The sequence below is a fragment of the Coregonus clupeaformis genome, chromosome 10 (genome assembly GCF_020615455.1).
Source record: "Coregonus clupeaformis isolate EN_2021a chromosome 10, ASM2061545v1, whole genome shotgun sequence".
Taxonomy (NCBI): Eukaryota; Metazoa; Chordata; class Actinopteri; order Salmoniformes; family Salmonidae; genus Coregonus; species Coregonus clupeaformis.
Window position 1 is genome coordinate 61942561 of NC_059201.1, and position 25977 is coordinate 61968537.

The window sequence follows — 25977 nt, forward strand, 5'->3', positions numbered from 1 at the left end:
CTGCCCCCAGGGGTGATGACGAGGACGAACGAGACCAGCAGCTAGGGACTCCTTGATGTAGGTCTCCAAAGCCTCACGTTCAGGGCGGGAGATACTGTATAACCTTCCCTTGGGGTAGACAGCTCCAGGGAACAGGTTGATGGCACAATCATATGGTCGGTGGGGAGGGAGTGACAGAGCCTTCTGCTTACTGAACACTTCCCCCAAATCGTGATATGTCTCGGGAACCAGGGACAAATCTGGGGGTTTAGCCTCAATCACCTGACTGGGAACCGAATGGGGACAGGCAGTCTTGAGACAGTTAGCATGACAATCAAGGCTCCAACTCGTTACCTTGCCCGTCACCCAATCGAACGTGGGATTGTGTTCCTTCAGCCAGGGGTATCCAAGGACCAGAGGAACATGGGAAGACGGCAGAATGAAGAATGAAATCATCTCCGAATGATTCCCCGACAACAGCATCTTAACCGGTTCAGTCCTCATCGTGATACGTGCCAGACTACTGCCGTTCAGAGTGGTCGCTTCAATGGCTTCCGGCAATTGCTCCTTGGAAAGCCCCAGCTGTTCCACCAACTCGGCATCAAGAAAGCTTCCATCGGCACCTGAATCGATAAAAGCGTTAATCGCTAAGCTCTGATTCCTGTTCACAAGGGTAGCCGGGAAACGGGGTCTGACAGAGGTATTGAGAGGTCGAAACTGGCTCGCTAAAAGTCCTCCCAACTTTAGCGAGCCGCGCAGTTTGACGACCGCCGGGAACAGGTGGCGAGGTAATGTCCCGAACCACCACAGTAGAGGCAACAGTTAGTCCTACGTCTGAGTTGGCGTTCCTCCTTGGTTAACCCGTGCCGCCCTACTTGCATTGGTTCAGAATCGGGAGACAGGACCTCTCCACTAATCCTGTGTGGTGGACGATGATCGACGTATTCTGGTCCAATCCCGACCCGACTGGAACCTGAGAAGCTGATCGATTGGACGGACCCCATTGCTTCTCCCTCCTTCGCTCTCGGACTCGATTATCCACCCGGATAGACAAGGCTACCAAGCTGTCCAGGTCACTAGGCTCCGGATAGGAGATCAACTCATCCTTGAGCTGCTCCGACAGACCCTGGTAAAAGGCCGCTTGCAGAGACTCCTCATTCCACCCACTCTCCACAGCCAACATCTTGAACTCGATCACGAAGTCGGCCACGCTGCGAGTTCCTTGGTGAAGCGAAAACAGGCGCCTAGCTGCGTCCCTCCCTCGGACGGAATGGTCGAAGAGCTTCCTCATCTCGGCCGTGAACCCCGGGTATGAAGCCATGCAGGGGTCTTGTCGTTCCCAAACGGCTGAAGCCCACTCCAGCGCTCGACCACGCAGCAACTCAATCACAAAGGCTATCCTAGCCTTGTCTGTGGCATAAGAGTAGGGCTGTAGATCGAACACTAACCCACACTGCATGAGGAAAGAACGGCATCTTCCCAGCTCCCCCTCATATTTATCCGGCGTCGGAACCTTGGGCTCACGGAAGGACACCGCTCCAGACGCGGCAGGCGAGATGGGTGAAACCGGCAGTGGATCCTCCACCGACAACTCGCGCTGGTTCTGGACCTCCGTCAGACCGGTAGAAAGGTTCCGAACTGCCAACGCGATCTCCTGTAGCTCCGTGCTATGATGGCCCAACATCTTCTCCTGATGGGTAATGGCATGGCGAACAGAGTCCAGGTCCGCTGGGTTCATTAATGGCCGGATCGTTCTGTCACGGTTCCCTAAGACAGAACCCAGAAGCAGACCAGGACAAGGAGAGTTGAACGAAGGTGAGTGTTTATTACAGATTCAAAAGGTGCAGAATAATCCAGGAGACGGAGCGGGTGGCGGAGATGAGTAGGTGGAGGTGAAGTGGCAGATTAAATGATGGCACGGCAGGGGTTGGGTGAAGGTTCGGGAGAATGACTGTAGACAGAAAAAAACTGAGGTGAGTACAAGGCAGGTCAACAAGGTGCAAAACAACAAAACTAACGCTAGTACTAAGAGGCTGATACGCTGACAAAACATACTGTTAATGGCTAACGATCCGGCAGGGAATGGATGTTAGGCCAGAGCCTAAGAAGGGTGATGATCAGGACCAGGTGTGCAGATTGCTGATGGGATGCAGGTGCGGAAATCAAGAGAGCTCCCCGGAGCGTTCCAGAACCCTCGGGAAACTGGAGATCACGAGCAGAAAAAAACTAGTCCACCGACAGGACCCGACTCAGACTGCCGGGATCGTTACAACCAGTCTCCTTTTCCTTTAATCGTCTCCCTTTAATTGCGTCCTTGTCAACCGTCTGCCACTGTTGTGTCTACAGTACAACGCTGGCCGTTAAAACTGTTAAACTGCCACCTCCACGTGACACCCACTCACAAATAGAGAGAGAGAGGTGTCATGGCTCCTTGCCTCCTTAGTCAAACTGTCTACCTACGATAACCCATCCAGGATGGAAGTGTGATGGGGGTAAACCTGACGACTGTGCTTTAAATAAGACCCATACTGCAGCAGACATTGAGGGCCTCCAGTCGTATCACACTTCCTGAGGGGCCTCAGGGGCCCTTCCAGTATTATAGTATGTCTCTGGCCTGATTCAAACACAAAATTATGGAATTTCTTGTGGAATAATGGTGTCTCATCCCTCCAATAGAGTTCCAGAAACTTGTAGAATCTATGCCAAGGTGCATTTAAGCTGTTCTGGTGGCTCGTGCTGGCCCAGCGCCCTATTAAGACGCTTTATGTTGGTGTTTCCTTTATTTTGGCAGTTACCTGTATGCGTGTGTGTGGAAACATCTATGTAGGCAAAACAACAACGTCCAGCACTCTAGTAATATTAAATATAGACTGATGTATGCATGTGGATCCATCTACATAGACAAAACAAACAACACAACAACTTTCAGCACAGTAGCGCTAGTATGATAAACGATCACTGAGAAACCAGACTTCCCTCGGTACATGCCACTCGGTCTCCCCGCAGACAGCCTTTTACAATCTTTCAATGTGCATGAATGAAGTTTAGAAATATTAGAAATATGGATCCACTGCTGAATCAGAGAATCAGAGGCTCTGAATAGGGGGGAAATGGGGGGGGGTGTTGGCAGAGAGCTAATACACACACACATGCACACACACGCACACACCGCTATGCTAACAGAAAGGAGCAGCATCATCATGACCATTACATTACCTAAATCATTTACATTTACATTTTAGTCATTTAGCAGACGCTCTTATCCAGAGCAACTTACAGTTAGTGAGTGCATACATTATTTTTGTATTTAATTTTTCATACTGACCCCCCGTGGGAATCAAACCCACAACCCTGGCGTTCATGCTCTACCAACTGAGCTACATCCCTGCCGGCCATTCCCTCCCCTACCCTGGACGACGCTGGGCCAATTGTGTGCCGCCCCATGGCCCCAAATCATCTAGCTAACACTCCCTCCCTCCATCCCTCCATCTCTTCCTCCCTCCCTCCTACCACTCACTCATCCAAAAGCTATTTATAGCTCTGAGTAAGTAGGGAATCAGGTGGTTCATCATTGGGTTGTCGTTGATTTGTAGGCCTACCACTGAGTATTAATTATGTTAGGCAAGTTAGGATGTTCTGTAATATTCAGTGTTGAAGTTCATACCTCTGGGAGATGGATTGAATCAAAAACCTAATACTAAATGGTTAAATTTAACTTGACTGGGAGTTAAAGAAAAACGTTTTGATTGAAGGAAAGATTTTCCAGATTGAATCCAACTGACACTCAAATTACTGCCATTAGGCTAAAGTGGGAAACATATTTTTTTATTCCAGTGAAGAATATAATATATTTGAGAGAGAGAAAGACTGAGAAAGATAAAGTGAGATCATACTAATGAGGGGCAATTAATTATTTGACGAGACCAGGGAGAAGAGTAAAATACTGTTGCTTTCACTCAGTCTCTCTGTTCCCTGTTGAGCTCAAAGTACTTTGTGAATGATTCCTCTCTTAGAGTCTTTGAGGCCACTGGGCTTCTGAAGCCCAACACTCCAGGGTATGTGACAACAATACTTGGGACTCCTACAAAGTACTTTGGTCAAAATCCGAACTGGTTCTCTAGCAAATTAGTAAGAATGTCTCACCCAATGTTCAAGAATGACCTTTTTCCCTTTATTCAGATTACAACCTCTCACTTTCAGTTATTTGAAAAGGAAATAATCTCCCAAATATCACTATTTCTAAAACAAGCCATAGAAAGTTGGTTGCAATTTCAATTGAATCCTCCAGAAACAACAGAACAAATAATGCAACAAATACTGTGGTTAAACTCAAATATACTAATTGATAAAAAAACATTATTTTTTTAAAAAAGTTTAAAAAAAGGTATAATCTTCGAAAATTATATCATAGGTAGGACTGGTGGAGTTATGTCACACATGCAGCTAACAAAAACATATGGAAATGTCTGCTCTACCCAAAATTACAACCAAATAATTGCAGCATTACCGCAAAAATGGAAGAGGAAAGTGGAAGGGGGAAAAAGTAAGGAACTTGTCTGTCGGCCATGCATTAAAGAACATAATTGGTTAAATAAAATTGTGATAAATAAAAAAGTATACTAGTTTCATTTAAGGACCAAAGGATTGACAGGCATCCCATATAGATTGCAAAATAGTTGGGAAGAGATTTTTGACGTACTGATTCCATGGCATAGTGTTTATGAACTGATACGCAAAACGACGCTGGATTCAAAACATCGAATTTTTCTATTTAAATTATTATACAAAATTCTTGCTAATAATAGAATATTTATATGGGGGATACAATCTTCCCAGCTCTGCAGATTTTGCTGCAAAAAGACAGAATCATTAGATCATTTGTTTTGGTACTGTCCATTTGTGGCTTGTTTTTGGACACAGGTCCAGGAATGGCTAAAGGATTGCAATATTTACCTGGAGCTAACCCTGCAGATAGCACTACTGGGTGATCTGAAAAGTCATAGTCAATCGATCAATAATATCATAATACTTTTAGCAAAAATGTTTATTTTCAATTTACAATCTGTAGAAACAATGAGAATAGAAGCGTTCAGAACTTTTGTAAAACATCACAGTACAGTTGAAAAAAATATGGCAAATAGAAATCCAATATGGATGGTGTTAAGAGATAGATGGGAGGTGTTGAAGGATGGGACTAATAACAACTAACAACAACTAATAACAACAATATAACTAATGTAAAGCATACTTTGTCCATAATAAGTATATAGGTTATAGGCTTTTGTGAAAGAGCACAGTTAGAAAAATATGGCATATAGAAGCAAAGGAGAGGTTGAGGGTAGAGGAAGTTCAGGAGTAAAAACAAACAAAATAGAATTATAGTAAAATTGACTGTGTCCATAAAATGTATGTAGTATGTATAAGCTGGAAGTAGAGGCCTAAGCATTGTTGTTGACTAGTTTACTCCAATTATGGAAGGGGTGATGTGGTTGGAAAGTAATTAAGGGAAATATATTTTTTTAAAGGATATGTATATATATATATATATATATATATATATATATATATATATATATATATATATATATATATATATATATATATATATATATATATATATGTGTGTATGTATTTATATGTATGTATGTATGTATATATGTATGTGTATGTATGTATATACAGTTGAAGTAATGCTTGTGTCTCTAGCTCCGACAGTGCAGTAATATCTAACAAGTCATATCTAACAATTTCACAACATATACCCAATACACACAAATCTAAGTAAGGAATGGAATTTAAGAATATATACATATATGGACAAGCAATGAAGGAGCGGCATGGACTAAGATACAGTAGAATATTATAGAATACAGTATATACATATGAGATGAGTAATGCAAGATATACAGTTGAAGTCGGAAGTTTACATACACCTTAGCCAAATACATTTAAACTCAGTTTTTCACAATTCCTGACATTTAATCCTAGTAAAAACTCCCTGTCTTAGGTCAGTTAGGATCACCACTTTATTTTAAGAATGTGAAATGTCAGAATAATTGTAGAGAGAATGATTTGTTTTAACTTTTATTTCTTTCATCACATTCCCAGTGGGTCAGAAGTTTACATACACTCAATTAGTATTTGGTAGCATTGCCTTTAAATTGTTTAACTTGGGTCAAACGTGTCGGGTATCCTTCCACAAGCTTCCCACAATAAGTTGGGTGAATTTTGGCCCATTCCTCTTGACAGAGCTGGTGTAACTGAGTCAGGTTTGTAGGCCTCCTTGCTCGCACACGCTTTTTCAGTTCTGCCCACAAATTTTCTATAGGATTGAGGTCAGGGCTTTGTGATGGCCACTCCAATACCTTGACTTTGTTGTCCTTAAGCCATTTTGGCACAACTTTGGAAGTATGCTTGGGGTCATTGTCCATTTGGAAGACCCATTTGCGACCAAGCTTTAACTTCCTGACTGATCTCTTGAGATGATGCTTCAATATATCCACATAATTTTCCTTCCTCATGATGCCATCTATTTTGTGAAGTGTACCAGTCCCTCCTGCAGCAAAGCACCCCCACAGCATGATGCTGCCACCCCCATGCTTCACGGTTGGGATGGTTTTCTTCGGCTTGCAAGCGACCCCCTTTTTCCTCCAAACATAACGATGGTCATTATGGCCAAACAGTTCTATTTTTGTTTCATCAGACCAGAGGACATTTCTCCAAAAAGTACAATCTTTGTCCCCATGTGCAGTTGCAAACTGTAGTCTTGCTTTTTTATGGCGGTTTTGGAGCAGTGGCTTCTTCCTTGCTGAGCGGCCTTTCAGGTTATGTCGATATAGGACTCATTTTACTGTGGATATAGATACTTTTGTAGCTGTTTCCTCCAGCATCTTCACAAGGTCCTTTGCTGTTGTTCTGCGATTGAGTTGCACTTTTCGCACCAAAGTACGTTAATCTCTAGGAGACAGAACACGTCTCCTTCCTGAGCGGTATGACGGCTGCGTGGTCCCATGGTGTTTATACCTGCGTACTATTGTTTGTACAGATTAACGTGGTACCTTCAGGCGTTTGGAAATTGCTCCCAAGGATGAACCTTTTCTGAAGTCTTGGCCTATTTCTTTTGATTTTCCCATGATGTCAAGCAAAGAGTCACTGAATTTGAAGCTAGGCCTTGAAATACATCCACAGGAACACCTCCAATTGACTCAAATGATGTCAATTAGCCTATCAGAAGCTTCTAAAGCCATGACATAATTTTCTGGAATTTTCCTAGCTGTTTAAAGGCACAGTCAACTTAGTGTATGTAAACTTTTGACCCACTGGAATTGTGATACAGTGAATTATAAGTGAAATAATCTGTCTGTAAACAATTGACAGAAAAATTACTTGTGTCATGCACAAAGTAGATGTCCTAACCGACTTGCCAAAATGATAGTTTGTGGAGTGGTTGAAAAACAAGTTTTAATGATTCCAACCTAAGTGTATGTAAACTTCCTACTTCAACTGTATATACACTGTATATATATATATATATATTTGCCAGAAAAAAATAATATGGGGGATTGGAAGTGATGCAGACAATTACATTGATGGAAGTTACAATCTATCTGCAATATTAAAGCTGATCTACCCCCTATAAAAATTTAAAAATACAATAAAAAAAAGGACTTTGGTCAAAATTATATCTGCAGTCTTTTTCAGAGGAACTCAGAGGAATAGTCTGTCTCTTCCCCAAAAATATTATTAAAGTGAAATTTTGAAGCGATACATATAGCATAACTTCAGTTTACAATAGTTTGTGATTAGCACATGCATGCATACCCAGAGGGTTAAACTAGTTACAACAAATTAATGGAAAACTGGATTGGCGTCATTTCAACCAATCCCCTCCCTCCAGACACACACACAATGTGAACACTTATCTCGTACAGGTCCAGCATCTGGTGGCCCCCCGCAGGCCCCAGGTGGTCTTGACGTTCTCTATGGCCAGGATGAAGAGGATTCCCCGGGAGTCGGAGAGGTACTGACCTGGTGCTCGTCTCTGCTGATGATGTGGAGATTCAGGTGGCTGAGGATTGTGGGTTGGAGAGTTTAGAGGATTTTTCAAGAGATAATGGATCACATGGGTTGGGGTTGTCCCAAGCAATGCTCAGTGGCCTGTCTTAGGAAAGTCATCCTATACGATACCAGCGCCTCGGCAAGCAAACACTCAAGCTGTTAGCCTTTGCAGTCCAAAGTGTTACAAACCTGTAATTAGAGCACAGGCTTCGGAGGCTATCAGGATAGGAAAACACATTTCTGAAACAAAAGTGTGATTGCCCTACCGTCAGCACTAGGGAGCAATTTATTTAATCCACTTCCTCTTTCGTAAATCCATTAATCGAGAATGTATCCACAAAACAAGCTGCTGGCTTTCTGGGTAGGAAAACGGGGAGGCGAAATAGGCTCATTATTATATGACAGAACCAATTAGGCTTCTTGGTGTGCTACTAAGTGCACTTCAATTGGAGGGAGAGAGGGAGGGAGAGAGGGGAGGTGAGAGGGAGCGAGAGAGCGAGAGAGATGAAGAAAGAGAGAGAGAGAAAAAAATAAAGGGAAGAGCAGTGGGCACAGTGAGAGCTCGCCAGAAACAGTCCCACATGCAACTGAGTTAAGAAGCTAGAAATCGATGGAGAGTAACCACGGAAGGTTTTGAACTGAAATATTTTTCATTACCCCCTTTCACAGAATCTGTCCGGCTGTGACGCAACACGAGAAAACATTGTAGGTTTCCTGAATTGAAGATGCGGTTGGATGTTTAGGTTGAGTGGTTGTGGGTTTAGTTAGGGAGACGTATGAATGTGACCAAACATGGTTGAGGGATCTGGTAGACCACAGATCTGTATTTTCAGACCATTATTCTGGCAGAATGAAGCCAATCATGTGTAGGGCCTGGAGTTTTCCTGAAAATGTGACCTTATGAAGAAGTCTTGGTCCCGCGTAGGCTATACGTTTTTTCAAGGCATCATATATAGGGCTAGGAGTTCTTCCCGAACCCCTGACATAGGGTACTAGAGGCTAGAGTTTTCCAGGTCAAGCCACTTGCTCAAGGGAAAACTTCTGGCTGTAATTGAAATAGTTAGGACCAGGAATTTTACCTGACCTTGTGACCTGACCTGGAAAAACTCTTGGCCCTAATTCATGTTCTAATAGAAAGAAATCGGTAACTCTCCCCTTCAAATACTTCAAATAACTAGGTAGGACTTTGGAGTTACATTTGGATGGAAAAGTTATTTATACTGGACTGGATTGGTGGGATAATTATTCCTATCTTCCTGTTTACTTTTAAATTCATGCATCCTCATTTGCACAATGTCAAAGTAAATACTATTCAGGCAGTGGGAGGGAAATTAAAACATAACCCCAAAACCGCACCAGCATTACTTAGAATTCAGAATATTAACATTTCAGATTTCTCTCTCTCGCACAAATTATGATTAATATGACATACTGGGGGACTGGTGTGGAAAAATATAAAACTCCTTAGGTTTCACATCTAAACCAGAATAGTGTGCAAATGCAGACTCAAATGAAGGTTCAAATAAAATGTTTGCATCTTTCACATATGTAATGCGAGGTGCCTTTTCTTTATACATGTGTCTCTATTGTTTTTTTGACAATATAAATTATGGAAATAGTAGAAATAAAATACCCATGCAGCATAGCAACTGGTCAAGGTTCAGAGGTGAGAATTACTATGACATAAATACCATAACATATACATATTCAGATTGCAAAATGAACAATTCCAACACTTTTTTTTACAGCTTTTCTGCTACATATACATACATTTTACATAGACATATTACATATATGTTCTACATATACATTTTACATACACATTTTGTATAAACATTTTACATAGATGGTACTTTTAAATAAAGCAATCACATAAAAATAATACATTACCAAACATAAGCTCTTTAATCCCACCCCTCAGCCACTTTCAGCCCATCCCACCTATCACCATAGACCACCCTCGTTTGGTTTCCATGTGCCATACATTTTTCAATTGTGCTGTGATGTTTTACATAAATGTTGAACCTTTCTAATCATATAGTATCCACAGATTGTGAGCTAAAGATGAAAACCTTTCCTACAAGTATTATATTATTTATTGACTGACCATGGCTTTCCAAATCGCTCAACACTGCTATTTGTAAGGTTCATTTTAAGTGAATGTTGTGATTTTTTAACCATTCCTGAACCTGTGACCAGAAACAAGCTACATAGGGGCAATACCAGAATAAATTATCTTGTGATTCTGTCTCTTTCACAACAAAATCTACAGAGCTGAGATTGTTGTATGCCCCATATATATAGCATTCTGTTGGTGGCAAGAATGTTGTATAATAATTTAAATTGAAAAACTCAAAGTGTTGAATCAAGTGTTGTTTTTTGTACCAGTTCATAAACCATGTGCCATGGAATCGGTACACTGAAAATCTCTTTCCATTTATTTTCCAACCTGTATGGCGCAGCTGTCAACATTTTTGTCCTCAAATGAAACTATTTTCTATTTATGCCAATTCCTTTCAGCCAATTTGTATCTTGAGTATATAGCAAGCAAATAAGTTCCCTACCTTCTCCCTTTTCCACTTGCCTCCTCCATTTTTGTGGTAATGCTGCAATCAGTTGGTTCTGTCACGATTGTTGAGAGACGGGTCAGACCAAGGTGCAGCGTGGTATGCGTACATGTTTATTAAGACGAATAAACACTTGACAAAATAACAAAACAACGAAAATGTGAAGTCCTATGGGCTATACACACAACAAGCCTAACAGGAACACAAACACGAGTCAAGATCCCACAACTAAGGTAGGCAACCAGGCTACCTAAGTATAATAATAATAATAATATGCCATTTAGCAGACGCTTTTATCCAAAGCGACTTACAGTCATGCGTGCATATTTTTTTTGGGGGTGTATGGGTGGTCCCGGGGATCGAACCCACTACCTTGGCATTACAAGCGCCGTGCATATGATCCCCAATCAGAGACAACGCGCGACAGCTGCCTCTGATTGGGTATCACACACGGCCAAACATAGAAATAGCAAACTAGATCTACAACATAGAAATACAATAACATAGATCTCAACAGAAACTCACACCCTGACCCAACCAACAAGAGTTCTCTAGATCAGGGCGTGACAGTACCCCCCCCCCCCCTACCCCCAAAGGTGCGTACTCCGGCCGCACCAACCTGACTCATTAGGGGAGGGTCTGGGTGGGCATTCAGCCTCGGAGGTGGCTCCGGCTCCGGGCGTGACGACCTTTCCCTCTCTGCCTCCCCGTTGCAGCCCTGGTCTGGTCTGGACCACGGCGCGATGCTTCCCCTCTCCTTCCTCCCACGATGCACAGAGCCCTGTCTGGACCCTGGTGTGGGAGGCCCCGAACCTGGAGAGGGGCTGACGTCTGGGCCTGGAGTGGAGCCGCTGACCGGAGCTGAACTGGACCACGGTGGAGCGGACTACTCTGGCTCCGGAGTGGAGCCGCTGACCGGAGCTGGACTGGGCACCGGTGGAGTGGACTGCTCTGGCTCTGGAGTGGAGCCGCTGACCGGAGCTGGACTAGACACCGGTGGAGCGGACTACTCTGGCTCCGGAGTGGATCCACTGACCGGAGCTGGACTAGGCACCGGTGGAGCCGACTGCTCTGGCTCCGGAGTGGAGCCGCTGACCGGAGCTGGACTGGACACCGGTGGAGCGGACTACTCTGGCTCCGGAGTGGATCCACTGACCGGAGCTGGACTAGGCACCGGTGGAGCGGACTACTCTGGCTCCGGAGTGGATCCACTGACCGGAGCTGGACTAGGCACCGGTGGAGCGGACTGCTCTGGTTCCGGAGTGGAACCGCTGACCGGAGCTGGACTGGGAACACGCACCACTGGTCTGGTGCGAGGAGCAGGCACGGGTCGTGCCGGACTGGAGACACGCACCACTGGTTTGGTGCGAGGAGCAGGCACGGGTCGTGCCGGACTGGAGACACGCACCACTGGTCTGGTGCGAGGAGCAGGCACAGGTCGTGCAGGACTGGAGAAACGCACCACTGGTTTGGTGCGAGGAGCAGGCACGGGCCGTGCCGGACTGGATACACGCACCACTGGTTTGGTGCGGGGAGCAGGTACGGGACGTACCGGGCTGGCAACACGCACCACTGGTTTGGTGCGGGGAGCAGGTACGGGGCGTACCGAGCTGGCGACACGCACCACTGGTTTGGTGCGGGGAGCAGGTACGGGCCGTACTGGACTGGATACGCGCACGACTGGTTTGGTGCGGGGAGCAGGTATGGGACGTACCGGGCTGGCAACACGCACCACTGGCTTGGTGCGGGGAGCAGGTACGGGGCGTACCGAGCTGGCGACACGCACCACTGGTTTGGTGCGGGGAGCAGGTACGGGCCGTACTGGACTGGATACGCGCACGACTGGTTTGGTGCGGGGAGCAGGTACGGGGCGTACCGGGCGGGCGACACGCACCACTGGTTTGGTGCGGGGAGCAGGTACGGGCCGTACCGGACTGGATACGCGCACCACTGGTTTGGTGCGGGGAGAAGGTACGGGTTGTACCTGGCTGGCGACACGCACCACTGGTTTGGTGCGGAGAGCATGTACGGGCTGTACTGGACTGGATACACGCACCACTGGTTTGGTGCGGGGAGCAGGTACGGGGCGTACCGGGCTGGCGACAGGCACCACTGGTTTGGTACGAGGAGCTGGCACAGGCTGTACCGGGCTGTGGAGGCGCACTGGAGGTCTGGAGCGTAGAGCTGGCACATCCTGTCCTGGCTGGATGCCCGCTTTTGCACGACATGTGCGGGGCGCTGGCACAGGACGCACTGGACTGTGAACGCACACTGGCTGGTAGGACTGGCGCAGGATATACTGGACCGTGGAGGCGCAGGCCGTACCGGGCTGTGGAGGCGCACTGGAGACCAGGAGCGTTGAGCCGGCACAACCCGTCCTGGCTGGATGCCCACTTTCGCACGACACGTGCGGGGCGCTGGCACAGGATGCATTGGGCTGTGAATGCGCACTGGCGACACAGTGCGTATCTCCGCATATCTTGGTTCCTCAATGAACACACGCTCCTTTTGTTGCCTGACCAGCCTCCACTACATCCTTCTCCCAACGGGCCTCCTGCAGCGCCTCCTCTTGAAGGGAGCTCTCCTGCTCTAACCTCGCCATCAGCCCCCGTAATGTGGTGGCCTCCTCTCTTAAACTGCTGATCCGCAGGTCTTGGAGGACCTCTAAAATAGTGGCCTCCTTCTCTACAGTCAGCCCTTTCCCGGCCTCCTGCTGCCTCGTCGTCCACCCCGTGTGCCCCCCCACAAAACATTTTCTTGGGGCTGCTTCTCTGGCTTTCTTCGTGACAGAGTCCTTTTAAGTCGCCGTTTCTCCTCCCTTGCTGCCTCTGTCTGCTCCCAAGGAAGGCGATCCATCCCAGCCTGGATCTCTTTCCATGTCCATGATCCCTTACCATTTAATATCTCCTCCCAAGTCCATGATTTCTGCTCCTCCTGGGCATAATGCTTGGTCCTTGTTTGGTGGGATCTTCTGTCACGATCGTTGAGAGATGGGTCAGACCAAGGTGCAATGTGGTATGTGTACATGTTTATTAAGACGAATAAACACTTGACAAAATAACAAAACAACGAAAACGTGAAGTCCTATGGGCTATACACACAACAAGCCTAACAGCAACACAAACACGAGTCAGGATCCCACAACTAAGGTAGGCAACCAGGCTACCTAAGTTTGATCCCCAATCAGAGACAACGAGCGACTGTTGCCTCTGATTGGGAATCACACGCGGCCAAACATAGAAATAGCAAACTAGATCTACAACATAGAAATACAATAACATAGATCTCAACAGAAACTCACACCCTGACCCAACCAACAAGAGTTCTCTAGATCAGGGCGTGACATAACTCAACTCGTTAATAAATATAATACAATTTCTAAACATTTTTTCCATAAAGAATGGTTTTCTTTTTAACCATGACATTTGTTGTAATATTTTTTCTATCTTTTCTGAAACTGAAATTGTAACCAGCTTTGTATGGCTTGTTTAAGAAAGGGCAATATTAAACTAATTTTAATGTTCAGTTAGTCAGAAATGAGAAGTTGTAATCTGTATAAAGGCAAAAAGGCCATTTTTGAACAAACCTTTCTTAATAATCTACTGAAGAACCATTTTGGGTTTAAGTATAACTTATGTATGACTGAAGCTTTTAGTGAGAGGTTTAAAGCTTTAATATTTCATAATTCTTACCCCCCAAACTCATATTCATTATATAAATAGGCACATTTAATTTAGTCTGGCTTAGCATTCCAAAGAAAATTAAATATGTTTTACTCATATGATTTTAAAAAATGAGTCGTCTGGAGTAGGCAACGCCATTAGTAAGTAAGTAAACTGTGATAGGACCAAAGAGTTAATCAATGTGATTTTCCATACATAGACAAGTATTTACCTCTCCATGGTTGCAGAATCTTATCTATTTTTGCAAACTTTCTATTGAAATTGATTGTGGTAAGTTCATTTATATTTTTTGAGATGTGAATACCAAGTATGTCTACTTCACCATCTGCCCATTTTATTGGTAAACTATAAGGTACTGTAAACACTGTCTTTTAACGATCCATACGTAATATGGTACACTTGTCATAATTAGGTTTTAGTCCAGAGAGGCTAGAAAAGTGATCAAGATCTTCAATGAGACTGTGCAGGGATCCAGATTGTGGACTTAAGAAAAAACTTGAGTCATCGGCATACATTGACACTTTGTTTTTATCCCCTGGATGTCTAACCCATTGATGTTCTTGTTGGATCTAATTTTAATAGCGAGCATTTCAATGGCCATAATAAATAAATATGGAGACAACGGACAGCCTGTTTTTACTCCTCTTAAAATCTCAATACTTTCCGAGAAGTAACCATTATTTACTATTTTAAATCTGGGGTTGCTGTACATAACTTTAACCCATTGTATAATAGATTCACTGAAATTAAAGTAATCCAGGCATTTATATATAAATTCTAGTCGTACTTTATCAAACGCCTTTTCAAAATCTGCTATGAAGACCAGGCCTGGTATCTTTGATGTTTCATAATGTTGAATTGTTTCAAGTAATTGTCGTATATTATCTCTAATATATCGTCCATGTAAAAAAAAACCTGTCTGATCAGGATGACCAATATCTTGTTAAACCTTTTCTATTCTATGTGCTATGCATTTCACCAGGATTTTGGCATCACAACGTTGAAGTGTAAGAGGCCTCCAGTTTTTTTAAATGGACTGGATCTTTATACTTACCACCTGGGTCCTGTTTTAGTAGTAATGAAATCAGACCTTTTGTTGAGTACCTGAAAGTCTACAATTTTTATAGGAGTAATTAAAACATGCTAATAATTGATATTTGAGTACATAAAAAAGGTCTGATATACCCCTACTGGTATACCATCAAGCCCTGGTGTTTTTTCCAGACTGAAAATATTTAATTGCCTCAAAAAGTTCCTCTTCTGTAAGTTGGCCTTCACACAGGTCTTTCTGTAAATTTGTTAATTTTACATTATTATTATTATTATTATTATTATTATTATTATTATTAGGAAAGAAATCCTTGCAGTTAAATTCATTCAGAGAAAATGGAGGAGACTGAAAAGAAAACATATGCTTAAAATATTTTGCTTCCTCTTTCAAAATATGATTTGGTGAATCATGGTGTCACGATCGTTTACGGACGAGAAGGACCAAGGCGCAGCGTGATATGCATTCATGTTTATTAACGACTAAACACACGACAAAACAACAAACGAAACGTGAAGTCCAAGGTAGCATACAAACAACATACCTATACGGAACAAGATCCCACAACTGACTGGTGCCAAAAGGCTGCCTAAGTATGGTCCCCAATCAGAGACAACGAGCTACAGCTGCCTCTGATTGGGAACCAAACCGGCCAACATAGATCTACACATAATAGATATTCACCATAGAAATAAACACAACACAGAAACTACACACCCTGGCTCAACATTTAAGAGTCCCCAGAGCCAGGGCGTGACAGTACCCCCCAAATGTGCGGACTCCGACCGCTCAACCTAAACATAACAGGGTAGGGGCCGGGTGGGCATTCCGCCTCGGAGGCGGATCCGGCTCCGGGCGTGACCACCACCTATTATCCACCTCCCTGTTGCGCCCCTGGTCTGGTCTGGAACCGCTGACTGGAGCTGGACCCGACGACGGTGGATCGAACTGCTCTGGCTCCAGAGTGGAGCCGCTGACCGGAGCTGGATCGGGCACCGGTGGAGCGGACTGCTCTGGCTCCGGAGTGGAGCCGCTGACCGGAGCTGGACTGGACCCCGGTGGAGCGGATTGCTCTGGCTCCGGAGTGGAGCAACTGGCTTGGTGCGAGGGGCAGGAACAGGCCGGGCCGGGCTGGCGACGCGCACCACTGACTTGGTGCGAGGGACAGGAACAGGTCGGACCGGGCTGGCGACGTGCACCACTGGCTTGGTGCGAGGGGCAGGAACAGGCCGGGCTGGGCTGGCGACGCGCACCACTGACTTGGTGCGAGGGACAGGAACAGGACGGACCGGGCTGGCGACGCGCACACTGACTTGGTGCGAGGGACAGGAACAGGTCGGACCGGGCTGGCGACGTGCACCACTGGCTTGGTGCGAGGGGCAGGAACAGGCCGGGCCGGGCTGGCGACGTGCACCACTGACTTGGTGCGAGGGACAGGAGCAGGACGGACCGGGCTGGCGACGCGCACCACTGGCTTGATGCGAGGAGCAGGAACGGGCCGAACCGTACTGGGAACACACACCACTGGCTTAGTGCGGGAAGCAGGAACGGGCCGGACCGGACTGGCGACACGCACCACTTGATTGGTGCGAGGAGCGGGACTGGGTTCCTTCATTAACCCCCGCTCCTTCTGCTGCCTAACCAGCTCCTATCACCGTGCCTCTACACTTTCCTTCTGCTCCCTCTGAACCAATGGCCCCCCTAATCTGGTGGCCTCCTCTGCTAATCGGCGGAACCGCCCTATCGCGGCCTCCTGCTGCCTCGTCGTCCACGGCGTGTGCCCCCCAAAATTTTTTTGGGGGGATTGTCTCTCCACCGTGATCAGGGCCTCCCTCCTTCTTGCCAGCCTCTCGCTCATCTCCTCCCAAGTCCATCCTCTCTCCTCATCACGCTGCTTGATCCAGGATTGGTGGGATCTTCTGTCGTGTAAGGTATGTTGTTTGTATGCTACCTTGGACTTCACGTTTCGTTTGTTGTTTTGTCGTATGTTTAGTCGTTAATAAATATGAATGCATATCACGCTGCGCCTTGGTCCTTCTCGCCGTAAACGATCGTGACACATGGATGACTCCATCATTTGTAACGAGTTTCTGTAAATTCTTTTTGGTAGCATTTCTATGTTGAAGATTCAAAAACAAAATTGTAAATTTTTCACAATTTTCCATCCAAATCTTTTTATTTTTGTAATACATTTCACTTGGTCGTTTTTGTATAAGTACCTCCAATTCTTTTTGTTTTTCCTCTAACCTATTTTGTGCCTCTATAGTACAGTTTCCATTACCATCTCCCTGCACTGTTATTTCCTCTATTTCCTTTATTAGTCTAATCTCTTTTGACCTAAACTGCTTTTGTTTAAATGATGAGTATTGTATTGAATGGCCTCTAAAAGTACATTTAAAAGTGTCCCATACAATAAGGGGATCTGCTGTACCTATGTTGTGCAGAAAAAAAGTAAATTATTAATTATTTTATCTTAGTTAAGAACAAGTTGTCATCAAATAGGCTTTGATTAAATGTCCAATATCCCCGTCCACGTGGACATTCCGTAAGAGTTATATGGAGGCCAATTAGATGGTGGTCCGATCGCATTCGGTCTCCTATTAATAATTATTTTAGTTTTGATGCCAGCAAGAATGAGACCAGGAAGTAATCAAGACGGCTAGCTTGACTAAGCCTCCTCCATGTATATCTCACTAGGTCAGGGTTTTTCAGCCTCCATATATCCACTAGTTCTAATGTACCCATGATATTCGTGATCTCTTTAAGTGGTAAAGGGTAAAAGTTTGTAGACTTTTTCGATCCATTGAGGTAGATTTGGATGGAAAACCGTATTATAATCTCCCACCATAATAATAGATTAATTTGTTGCTTGTGAGCTCAATAGATTATTATATATATTTTAGAAGAAGTGTGGATCATCATCATTTGGCCCACATAGATTAATTTGCCAGATCTGTTTTTGGTCCAATAGCATATTTAAATAATCCATCTTCCTTGAGGATCTGTTTCCACAGTTTGCAAAATCGGATCAACATTTTTATTAATTAGTATAAACACCCCTTTTGAGTTTCTTTGCCCATGACAAAAATATATTTATCCCAGTCCTTTTTCCACCCAACCTCATCTGTATTTGTAGAGTGAGTTTCCTGTAAACAATAGATATTATATTCTTTCTCTTTTAGCCAGGTAAAAATTGATCTTCTTTTTTAATGATCTGCTAAGCCATTACAATTGTAACTGGCTTTACTTATTTCCCCACTTACCATAATGATACCCACGTTTGAATTATACTTACCACAACCAATGTTTGTAAACTTACCATTAAAAAGCACCATGATGATTAAGTGTCCATATAGCTGTACCATAATATTTGAACTGTTAAGCATACTGTAGCTGCAACTTTGTAAACCTCCAATTGTCCTAATATTCCACCCACTAAAACCTCCCCCCATATCTAGGTCTGTTGTCACTAAGACAATCAGACCATCTCCCTGACTCATGACGTACCTTTGCGTCCTAAGGCAATCCCTTGGCGGCCAATTGGCGTAGGCCAGAGGGAAATATTTGTCCCATGAAAACATAATTCAATACTGCCACCCTTCACTAACACTTCTTGTATTTCTTCCATCATTTTATTACTGTAATCCATTCCTGTTTTTAAGGCCTCAACCTCCCCCAGTAGCCCAGGCAATAGATCCAGCTTTTTTAACTGCTCGCTCATGCTTGTAAGCAATGCTCTATCTTCTGGAGACATAGTTATAAAAACGTCCCCCTCCAATGTTAAATTTGGAATTTTAGACGGCGGCTTCCCTTCAGTTTCGCTCGCAGAGCTCGAAGAAAGGTCTTCTCTTGTTCGCTTTGATGCATCTGATTATTTTATGAGGATATCAAAAAGCTGATCAATAAGTAGTTCAAGGTTCTCTTTGTTTGTTTCGCAGTAATCAGCTAATCCTCAATTTTTATGATTAATTCATGGGACAAGCTGTGCCTACCATCCTGCCACCTGCCACGTCATCAACCACCTGGCATCTGCCGTTAATACAATGTGTCAACACAAGAATGAATCATAATTATTTATATTTTTTATGAACTACAGTTCAATTGCTCTATCATACCATTTCGTCACACCTGAGGATCAACAAGTTGTTGCATGTGGTGCTATAAAGCATGCAAATCCCCTCCCAGTCCTAGTCAAACCAAGTTGCGCGTAACACATAACACATGCCCATATAATTCAAGGCTAACGATGCGCATCCTATGCAATGCATCATGGTCTACATACAATATGGTACAATTTGCTCTGGATAAGAGCGTCTGCTAAATGATGTAAATGTAAATGTAAATACATTCTCCTCAGACAGAGCCTTACCTGAATAAACATATAGTCATCTTGGACCACCAGTGAGCTGATGTCGATGTATCCAGGGAAGGGGTAGTTTATGTTGGGCTCTGAGCACGTTAGAGCCCAGCATGTTACATACTGTATACCTGCAAGATGAGGAGATAGAGATTACTGGATATCTGGATTCACCCAGCTGTGGATCATGCATCCTATTCCTGGGAACGTGAGGATGCCTGGAAACCGAGGCTATATGTCTGTTTGAATTGAACTTGAGGGCACTTTTGTAATAGACATGCAATAGAGGAGATAGCCTTCAATTTGTGACAGTATACTTACTGTGTATATGTCCAGTAACTTTGTCATTTGACCAGTATGCTGTGATTTCCATTCTATAATGGTGATCGTTTCATACCTATAGTATGTAAAGTTGTAGGTTTGTCACTATTCAACATGATCAACTATGATCATTCTCTGTGTACAGAAAACTAAACTGTCTCTGATTCCGGGGCTCTAACAACAGCAGCAGCAGATAGCTATCATAAACAATCTCACAATTTCATCTATGGAGGACCTTGGGTGGCGTTGCCGTGGCGAGTTATGGAGTTGACGCTCCCAGGGTGAGAGGGATGAGAGGGAAAGGCCATATTAATGAAGTATCATGCACTACATTTATCAGTGGGGTAATCCACTGTCACTCCTGCCTTGAAGTGACTTTAACATTAATCTGAAGACTGTTATCTCTACTTACCCGACTAAATTAATCATGTAACAATTAACTCATCAGTATCTGGGTGTCACGACTTCCTCCGAAACTGCCTCCTCTCCTTGTTCGGGCAGGCTTCGGCGTTCGTCGTCACCGGCCTTCTAGCCACTGCCGCTCCTCATCTCATCATTCCATTTGTTTTGTCTTGTTTATTACACACACCTGGTTCATATCCCCTCATCAGTACCTGTATAAGTGTTCCCTCTGCCCCCTTGTCTTTGTGTGTGATTGTTTATTGTAGAGGAGATTATAGCTCGTTGGAGCTCGTTTGTATTGTGTATCGCTGGGTTATTCACCCGTGTGCCTTATTTTCCCCAGTGTGCCGCTTGTCCGCACTGGTGTGTATTACGCATTGCTGCGTACCTCTGTTTATTGATTAAACCATTTATTCCGTGATTTCCTCTTCTGCGTCTGACTCCGTCCATCATCACCCGCTACATTGGGGCACCATGAGATCAGTTCTTTAAAGAGTTACCATCTCCCAAATTAAACTCTAAAAGGTATTTTCCTATCACATCTATAAACAATCAACTTATTAATCATAACCTCGTATCATATCATCATTCTGAACATCGTAACCTCCTTGCATCTGCAAAAACCAGAGCCTTAATTATGATTCAGTACTAAACAAATTGGTTAAATTATTTATTTACTAGCTAATTAAATGGGAACACAGGATAAAAATACACACTCTGCACCGGTTATTGACTGGAGAAAACCGGTCCCTAGCAGAGACACTTAACCTTGATACATTCAGAAACTACTCTCACCTACAGTGATTACATACTTGGCATACGAACCGCCGCCCGCTTTGAGTATGAAATCATGAATGTATTTACGTGAAATGTCTTAGTTCGCCAGGGATCTCTCGGTGAACCGGGCCGCCCTGGAAAGGGAGTTGGGCCTTCTCGCGGCACACTTGTAAGGCTCTAATTGTCCAAACAGGTTCCAACAAGTCTTCTACTGTTGTTCTCTTCTTCGCAGTTGTCCGGTCTCCGATGACTTGTCGTGTAGTCCTGAACAGAACTACAGAGTTGATTTTCCTTCCATTCGCTCTTGAAGATGCTTCTTTGAAAATAGGCTAGCCAGCCGTAACGATGATTCCCAGTGGGGTAATGGGCATAACAAACAGGATGGCCTGAGCAGAGTAATAGAATGGGCCTACTTAAATTCACTTTCGAAGATACCTTACTTAGGACAGCTAATCAGCCGTACCAGTAATTGTTCGGGAGGGGAGTTTATTCTCTCCACCTCGTGTTGAGATTCAAAGTTCCAACCATTTTAAACGTGTAGCTGCCGCATTCACGTTTTCTGGTCTAATGTGTTAATTCGTAACCTGTCTTTTACACACTCTGCTCGAAAGGGGGCGGTTCCGTCAGGCTGACACGCTTTCTGACCTCACTTTGGGCAATGACTACTAACTGTGCCAAGTTATGAAAAACTATTATCTCATATAAGTTCTCAAATCACATCCCTCTCTTAACAAAAACACTTTAATCATTTTTCATATTATATGCACAACGTATAGGATGGAAACTTCGTACATGTAGTAGGTATACTTTCCAAGTTACAGTATTTCCTTTATAACATTTCTATGACATCCCAAAATAACAAACCAAATGACGTTAGTGTCCAATAGATCGCCTCCGACCATTCACCACATTCTACGTTAAGAATATTATTCCAGTATTCGCTTTTGAACGTGTTAAAGTTTCAGCGGAAAAAAGTATGTTGAACAAAGACATTCCTTTGGGGGATCTTGAAAGGGAGAGCCTGGCCTTCTTTGTTGATTTACAACAGTGTGTGAGCTGTTAACCCCCCTCTACAGGTGAGAGGAGGTCTGATTGAAGTTATTGATTGCAATCCTGATCTGACCTATTTGGATTCTCGTGGACAGTCATGACACTCCCCTGGGACACGATGCTCTAAACCCAGGGTGGAATTTATTCCTTGACAGACTCTCACTCTCTTCTATCGTTCGAGGGCTGATAATTGGACTGCAAATGTGGGGGCCTTTCTCTGCTGTGCGTGCGGTGTGTGTGTGTGTGTGTGTGTGTGTGTGTGTGTGTGTGTGTGTGTGTGTGTGTCTCAACAATGATGACAATAAAATAGGAACGCCTTTCCATATGAGGAAGTTCTCCCCAGATATCTGTCACAAAATCTCACATTACCCTTAGCATCACCCACAGCAACAAACAGACGCTGTGGGTTTGTTATTCTACCAAGAAGTGGTATCTGTCACAAAATAGTAAATATGCAGCAACCTAAATATGGTATTTATTTTGTCAGGCACTGTACACCGGCAAGGCTGTGCCATATAATTCAAGTTAGAGTCACTGTACTGTGTATCAACGTATTATATAATTTTATTGGGTATAGCGGATTACCTTGGACAGATATGGCGTTCCTATAGTGTGATGCATGTCATTCCTGATGGTGTTAGACTGATCAACTCATTGTTTGTAAGCATGGCTTGAGGGGCCCGGGGTACTAATACTGAGGGCCAGAGTTTAAAGTCCTTGCAGGGGTTGGATCGAGGATGAATCGAGCAAATCGTTTAGGATATGTGATGAAAAGTAGACCCCGGATTTATGCAAGTTAATGTGGATATAGCTGGCGGTAGCTCGACACACACACACACACACACACAGCATCCCCTACATCTCTAGGAAGGAAAGCAATGACGCAGAATAAATAAAGAGCTACATTTGTGATGAGTGTGCACTTCCTGAGAATGGGGAGGGCCACTGCCGTTGGCCGTTGGGGGGGGCGTGATTAGATGAGAGGCCACCAAGTCCTGGGTGCTCTATTACTCATGCCACCGGGCACAACATATTATACTGTATCTTCCTATTTTATGTATAGTGCCTTCAGAAAGTATTCACACCCCTGGACTTTTTCCACATTTTGTTGTGTTGCAAAGTGGGATTAAAATGGATTTAATTGTAATTTTTAGTTAACAATATACAAAAAATACTCTGTAAGGTCAAAGTCAAAGTGGAAGAAAAATGCAAAAAAATATATATATATATAAATATATATGGAAAATAAAACCCTAATATATCTTGATTAGATAAGTATTCAACCCCCTGAGTCAATACCTGTTCGAATCGCCTTTGGCAGAGATTACAGCTGTGAGTCTTTCTGGGTAAGTCTCGAAGAGATTTGCACACCTGGATTGTACAATATTTGCCCATTATTCTTTAAAAAATTCTTCAAGCTCTGTCAAGTTGGTTGTTGATCATTGCTAGACAGTGATTTTCAAGTCTTGCCATATACTTTCAAGCCATCAAAACTGTAACTAGGCCACTTAGGAACATTCACTGTCGTCTTGGTAAGCAACTCCAGTGTATATTTGGCCTTGTATTTTAGGTAATTTTTGTGCTGAAAGGTGAATTTGTCTCCCATTGACTGTTGAAAAGCAGACTGAACCACGTTTTCCTCTAGGATTTTTAGCCTGTTCTTAGCCCTATTCCGTTTCTTTCTATCCCCCCCCTCCTTGCCGATGACAAGCATACCCATAACATGATGCAGCCACCACAATGCTTGAAAATATGAGTGGTACTCAGTGATGTGTTCTGTTGGATTTGCACCAAACATAACACTTTGCATTCAGGACAGAAAGTTCATTTCTTTGCCACATTTTTTACAGCATTAAGTTAGTGCCTTATTGCAAACAAGATGCATGTTTTGGAATATTTTTATTCTGTACAGGCTTCAAATCAAATCAAAATGAAATGAAATTGTATTTGTCACATGCGCCGAATACAACCTTATAGTGAAATGCATGTGTAGACCTTACAATATCCTTCCTTCTTATTACTCTGTCATTTATGTTCGTATTGTGGAGTAACTACAATGTTGTTGATCCATCCTCAGTTATCGCCTGTCACAACCATTAAACTCCATACTGTAACTATTTTTAAATCATCTTTGGCGTCATGGTGAAATCCCTGAGGGGATTCCTTCCTCTCTGGGAACTGAGTTAGGAAGGGCACTTGGATAACCCCCAATGAAAAATGTATTATTGTTTAGATACGTGCAATTGCCATGATATCAGTTTACTGCATCTGAGAAATGAGCCAGAATGTGACATGTGAGAGGCAGAATGTGAAATTGTGACACTGTGGATGTAGATCTCAGTCCAATCATATCAACAGTGGAAATTAGCAGAATGGTACACAGAATTTCAGTCATTCAAATACCTTGTTGAAACGTATTATCATTATCCTTCACAGACTCTTGCATTGCAGAAAGCAAACAACACGTTCCACACACTGCTAGTGATGCTCCAAAACAGTTTGTGATGAGAGTCTGAGGAAACTAAGGAAAAGAGAAGGACAACAGACAGGACGAGAGGAAGTGAAGGATGATGAGAAGAAAGAAAGAAGACAAGCGTATGACTCACCAGTAGAACCTGTTCACATGCTCATGAACCAGCTGCCATTTTCGCCCAAAGTCCAGGGAGGCGTACAACTGTGAAGAAGAACATAAAACAAGAGAAACAAAAGAGAGATAGAGAACATATCAGTCTACTTATCACAAGACAGGAAGTAAAGTGACAGTGGACTTGAGTCATGGCAGGATAATGCAAGGGAAGAGCGTACCCGGGGGCAATAAAGCGTGACACTCTAGATAGGCCGACATACTGTACTATAGCTTTAAACCGCCATCATCATTATAGCTCAGACCATTCATGTCAACATATAGGCTCCCAAATTACATTTAGGCCCTCCCCTGTTTCCTTTTCCAATTGTAAATTAGCACTAGGTATAGATAAAGCACTTCAAGTCCAATATGTTCGGTTAAAAATAGGTTTAACATTATCATTTGCTTTTCCTGGAACAGCAAAACCTTCGGTGGATTCCCAGTGACCAAATTAAGTGGAGTGCTTGTATGTCAAATTATGCATAAAACAAATGGAAAACATTTTATTCCAACCATTATATATCAGAGGAAGAATACAAATCCAGAACGCTACTGTAAATTATGGATATACGTGTCCAAAAAGAAATATATTGCCCTGTTGACAATCAGGTGTAGTAGTGCCTATGGCCTAATTTCATTGGTCTAATTACATTTCCCACTTCCTGGGTGCATAATGACAGGGCACATTTTTTTCCATTACACTGATTGATGCTACTGGTGTTGCTTCCTGCTGGCTGTCTGTATTGTTATTTTAGTCCTACAGACAGTCGGTGGCCCCAGTCAAACTCCATGCTAATGTTCTACCTTTTATCAGAGCGGAAATCTGACATTTAACTCTGATAAAAGGACACACAATTCTCAGCAGAGGCTGCTGTGGGGAGGACGCCTCATAATAATGGCTGGAACGGAGTAAATGGAATGGCATCAAACACATGGAATCCATGTGTTTGATGTGTTTGATACCATTCCACTGATACCGCTCCAGTCATTACCACGAGCCCATCCTCCTTAATTAAGGTGCTACCAACCTCCTGTGGCATTTCTCGAGGTAAGCAAATGTATCTTGCAACTTCACAGAGAAAGTAGTAATTAGAGTCAACAGCTGCAAC

The 25977-nt window shown here is 43.7% G+C and overlaps 1 pseudogene; it reads right to left on the bottom strand.

Annotated features, from left to right (window-relative positions):
• Positions 1–13206, bottom strand: part of LOC121532513 — a 61994-nt pseudogene extending 48788 nt beyond the window's left edge.
• Positions 13207–25977: the final 12771 nt, after the last annotated feature.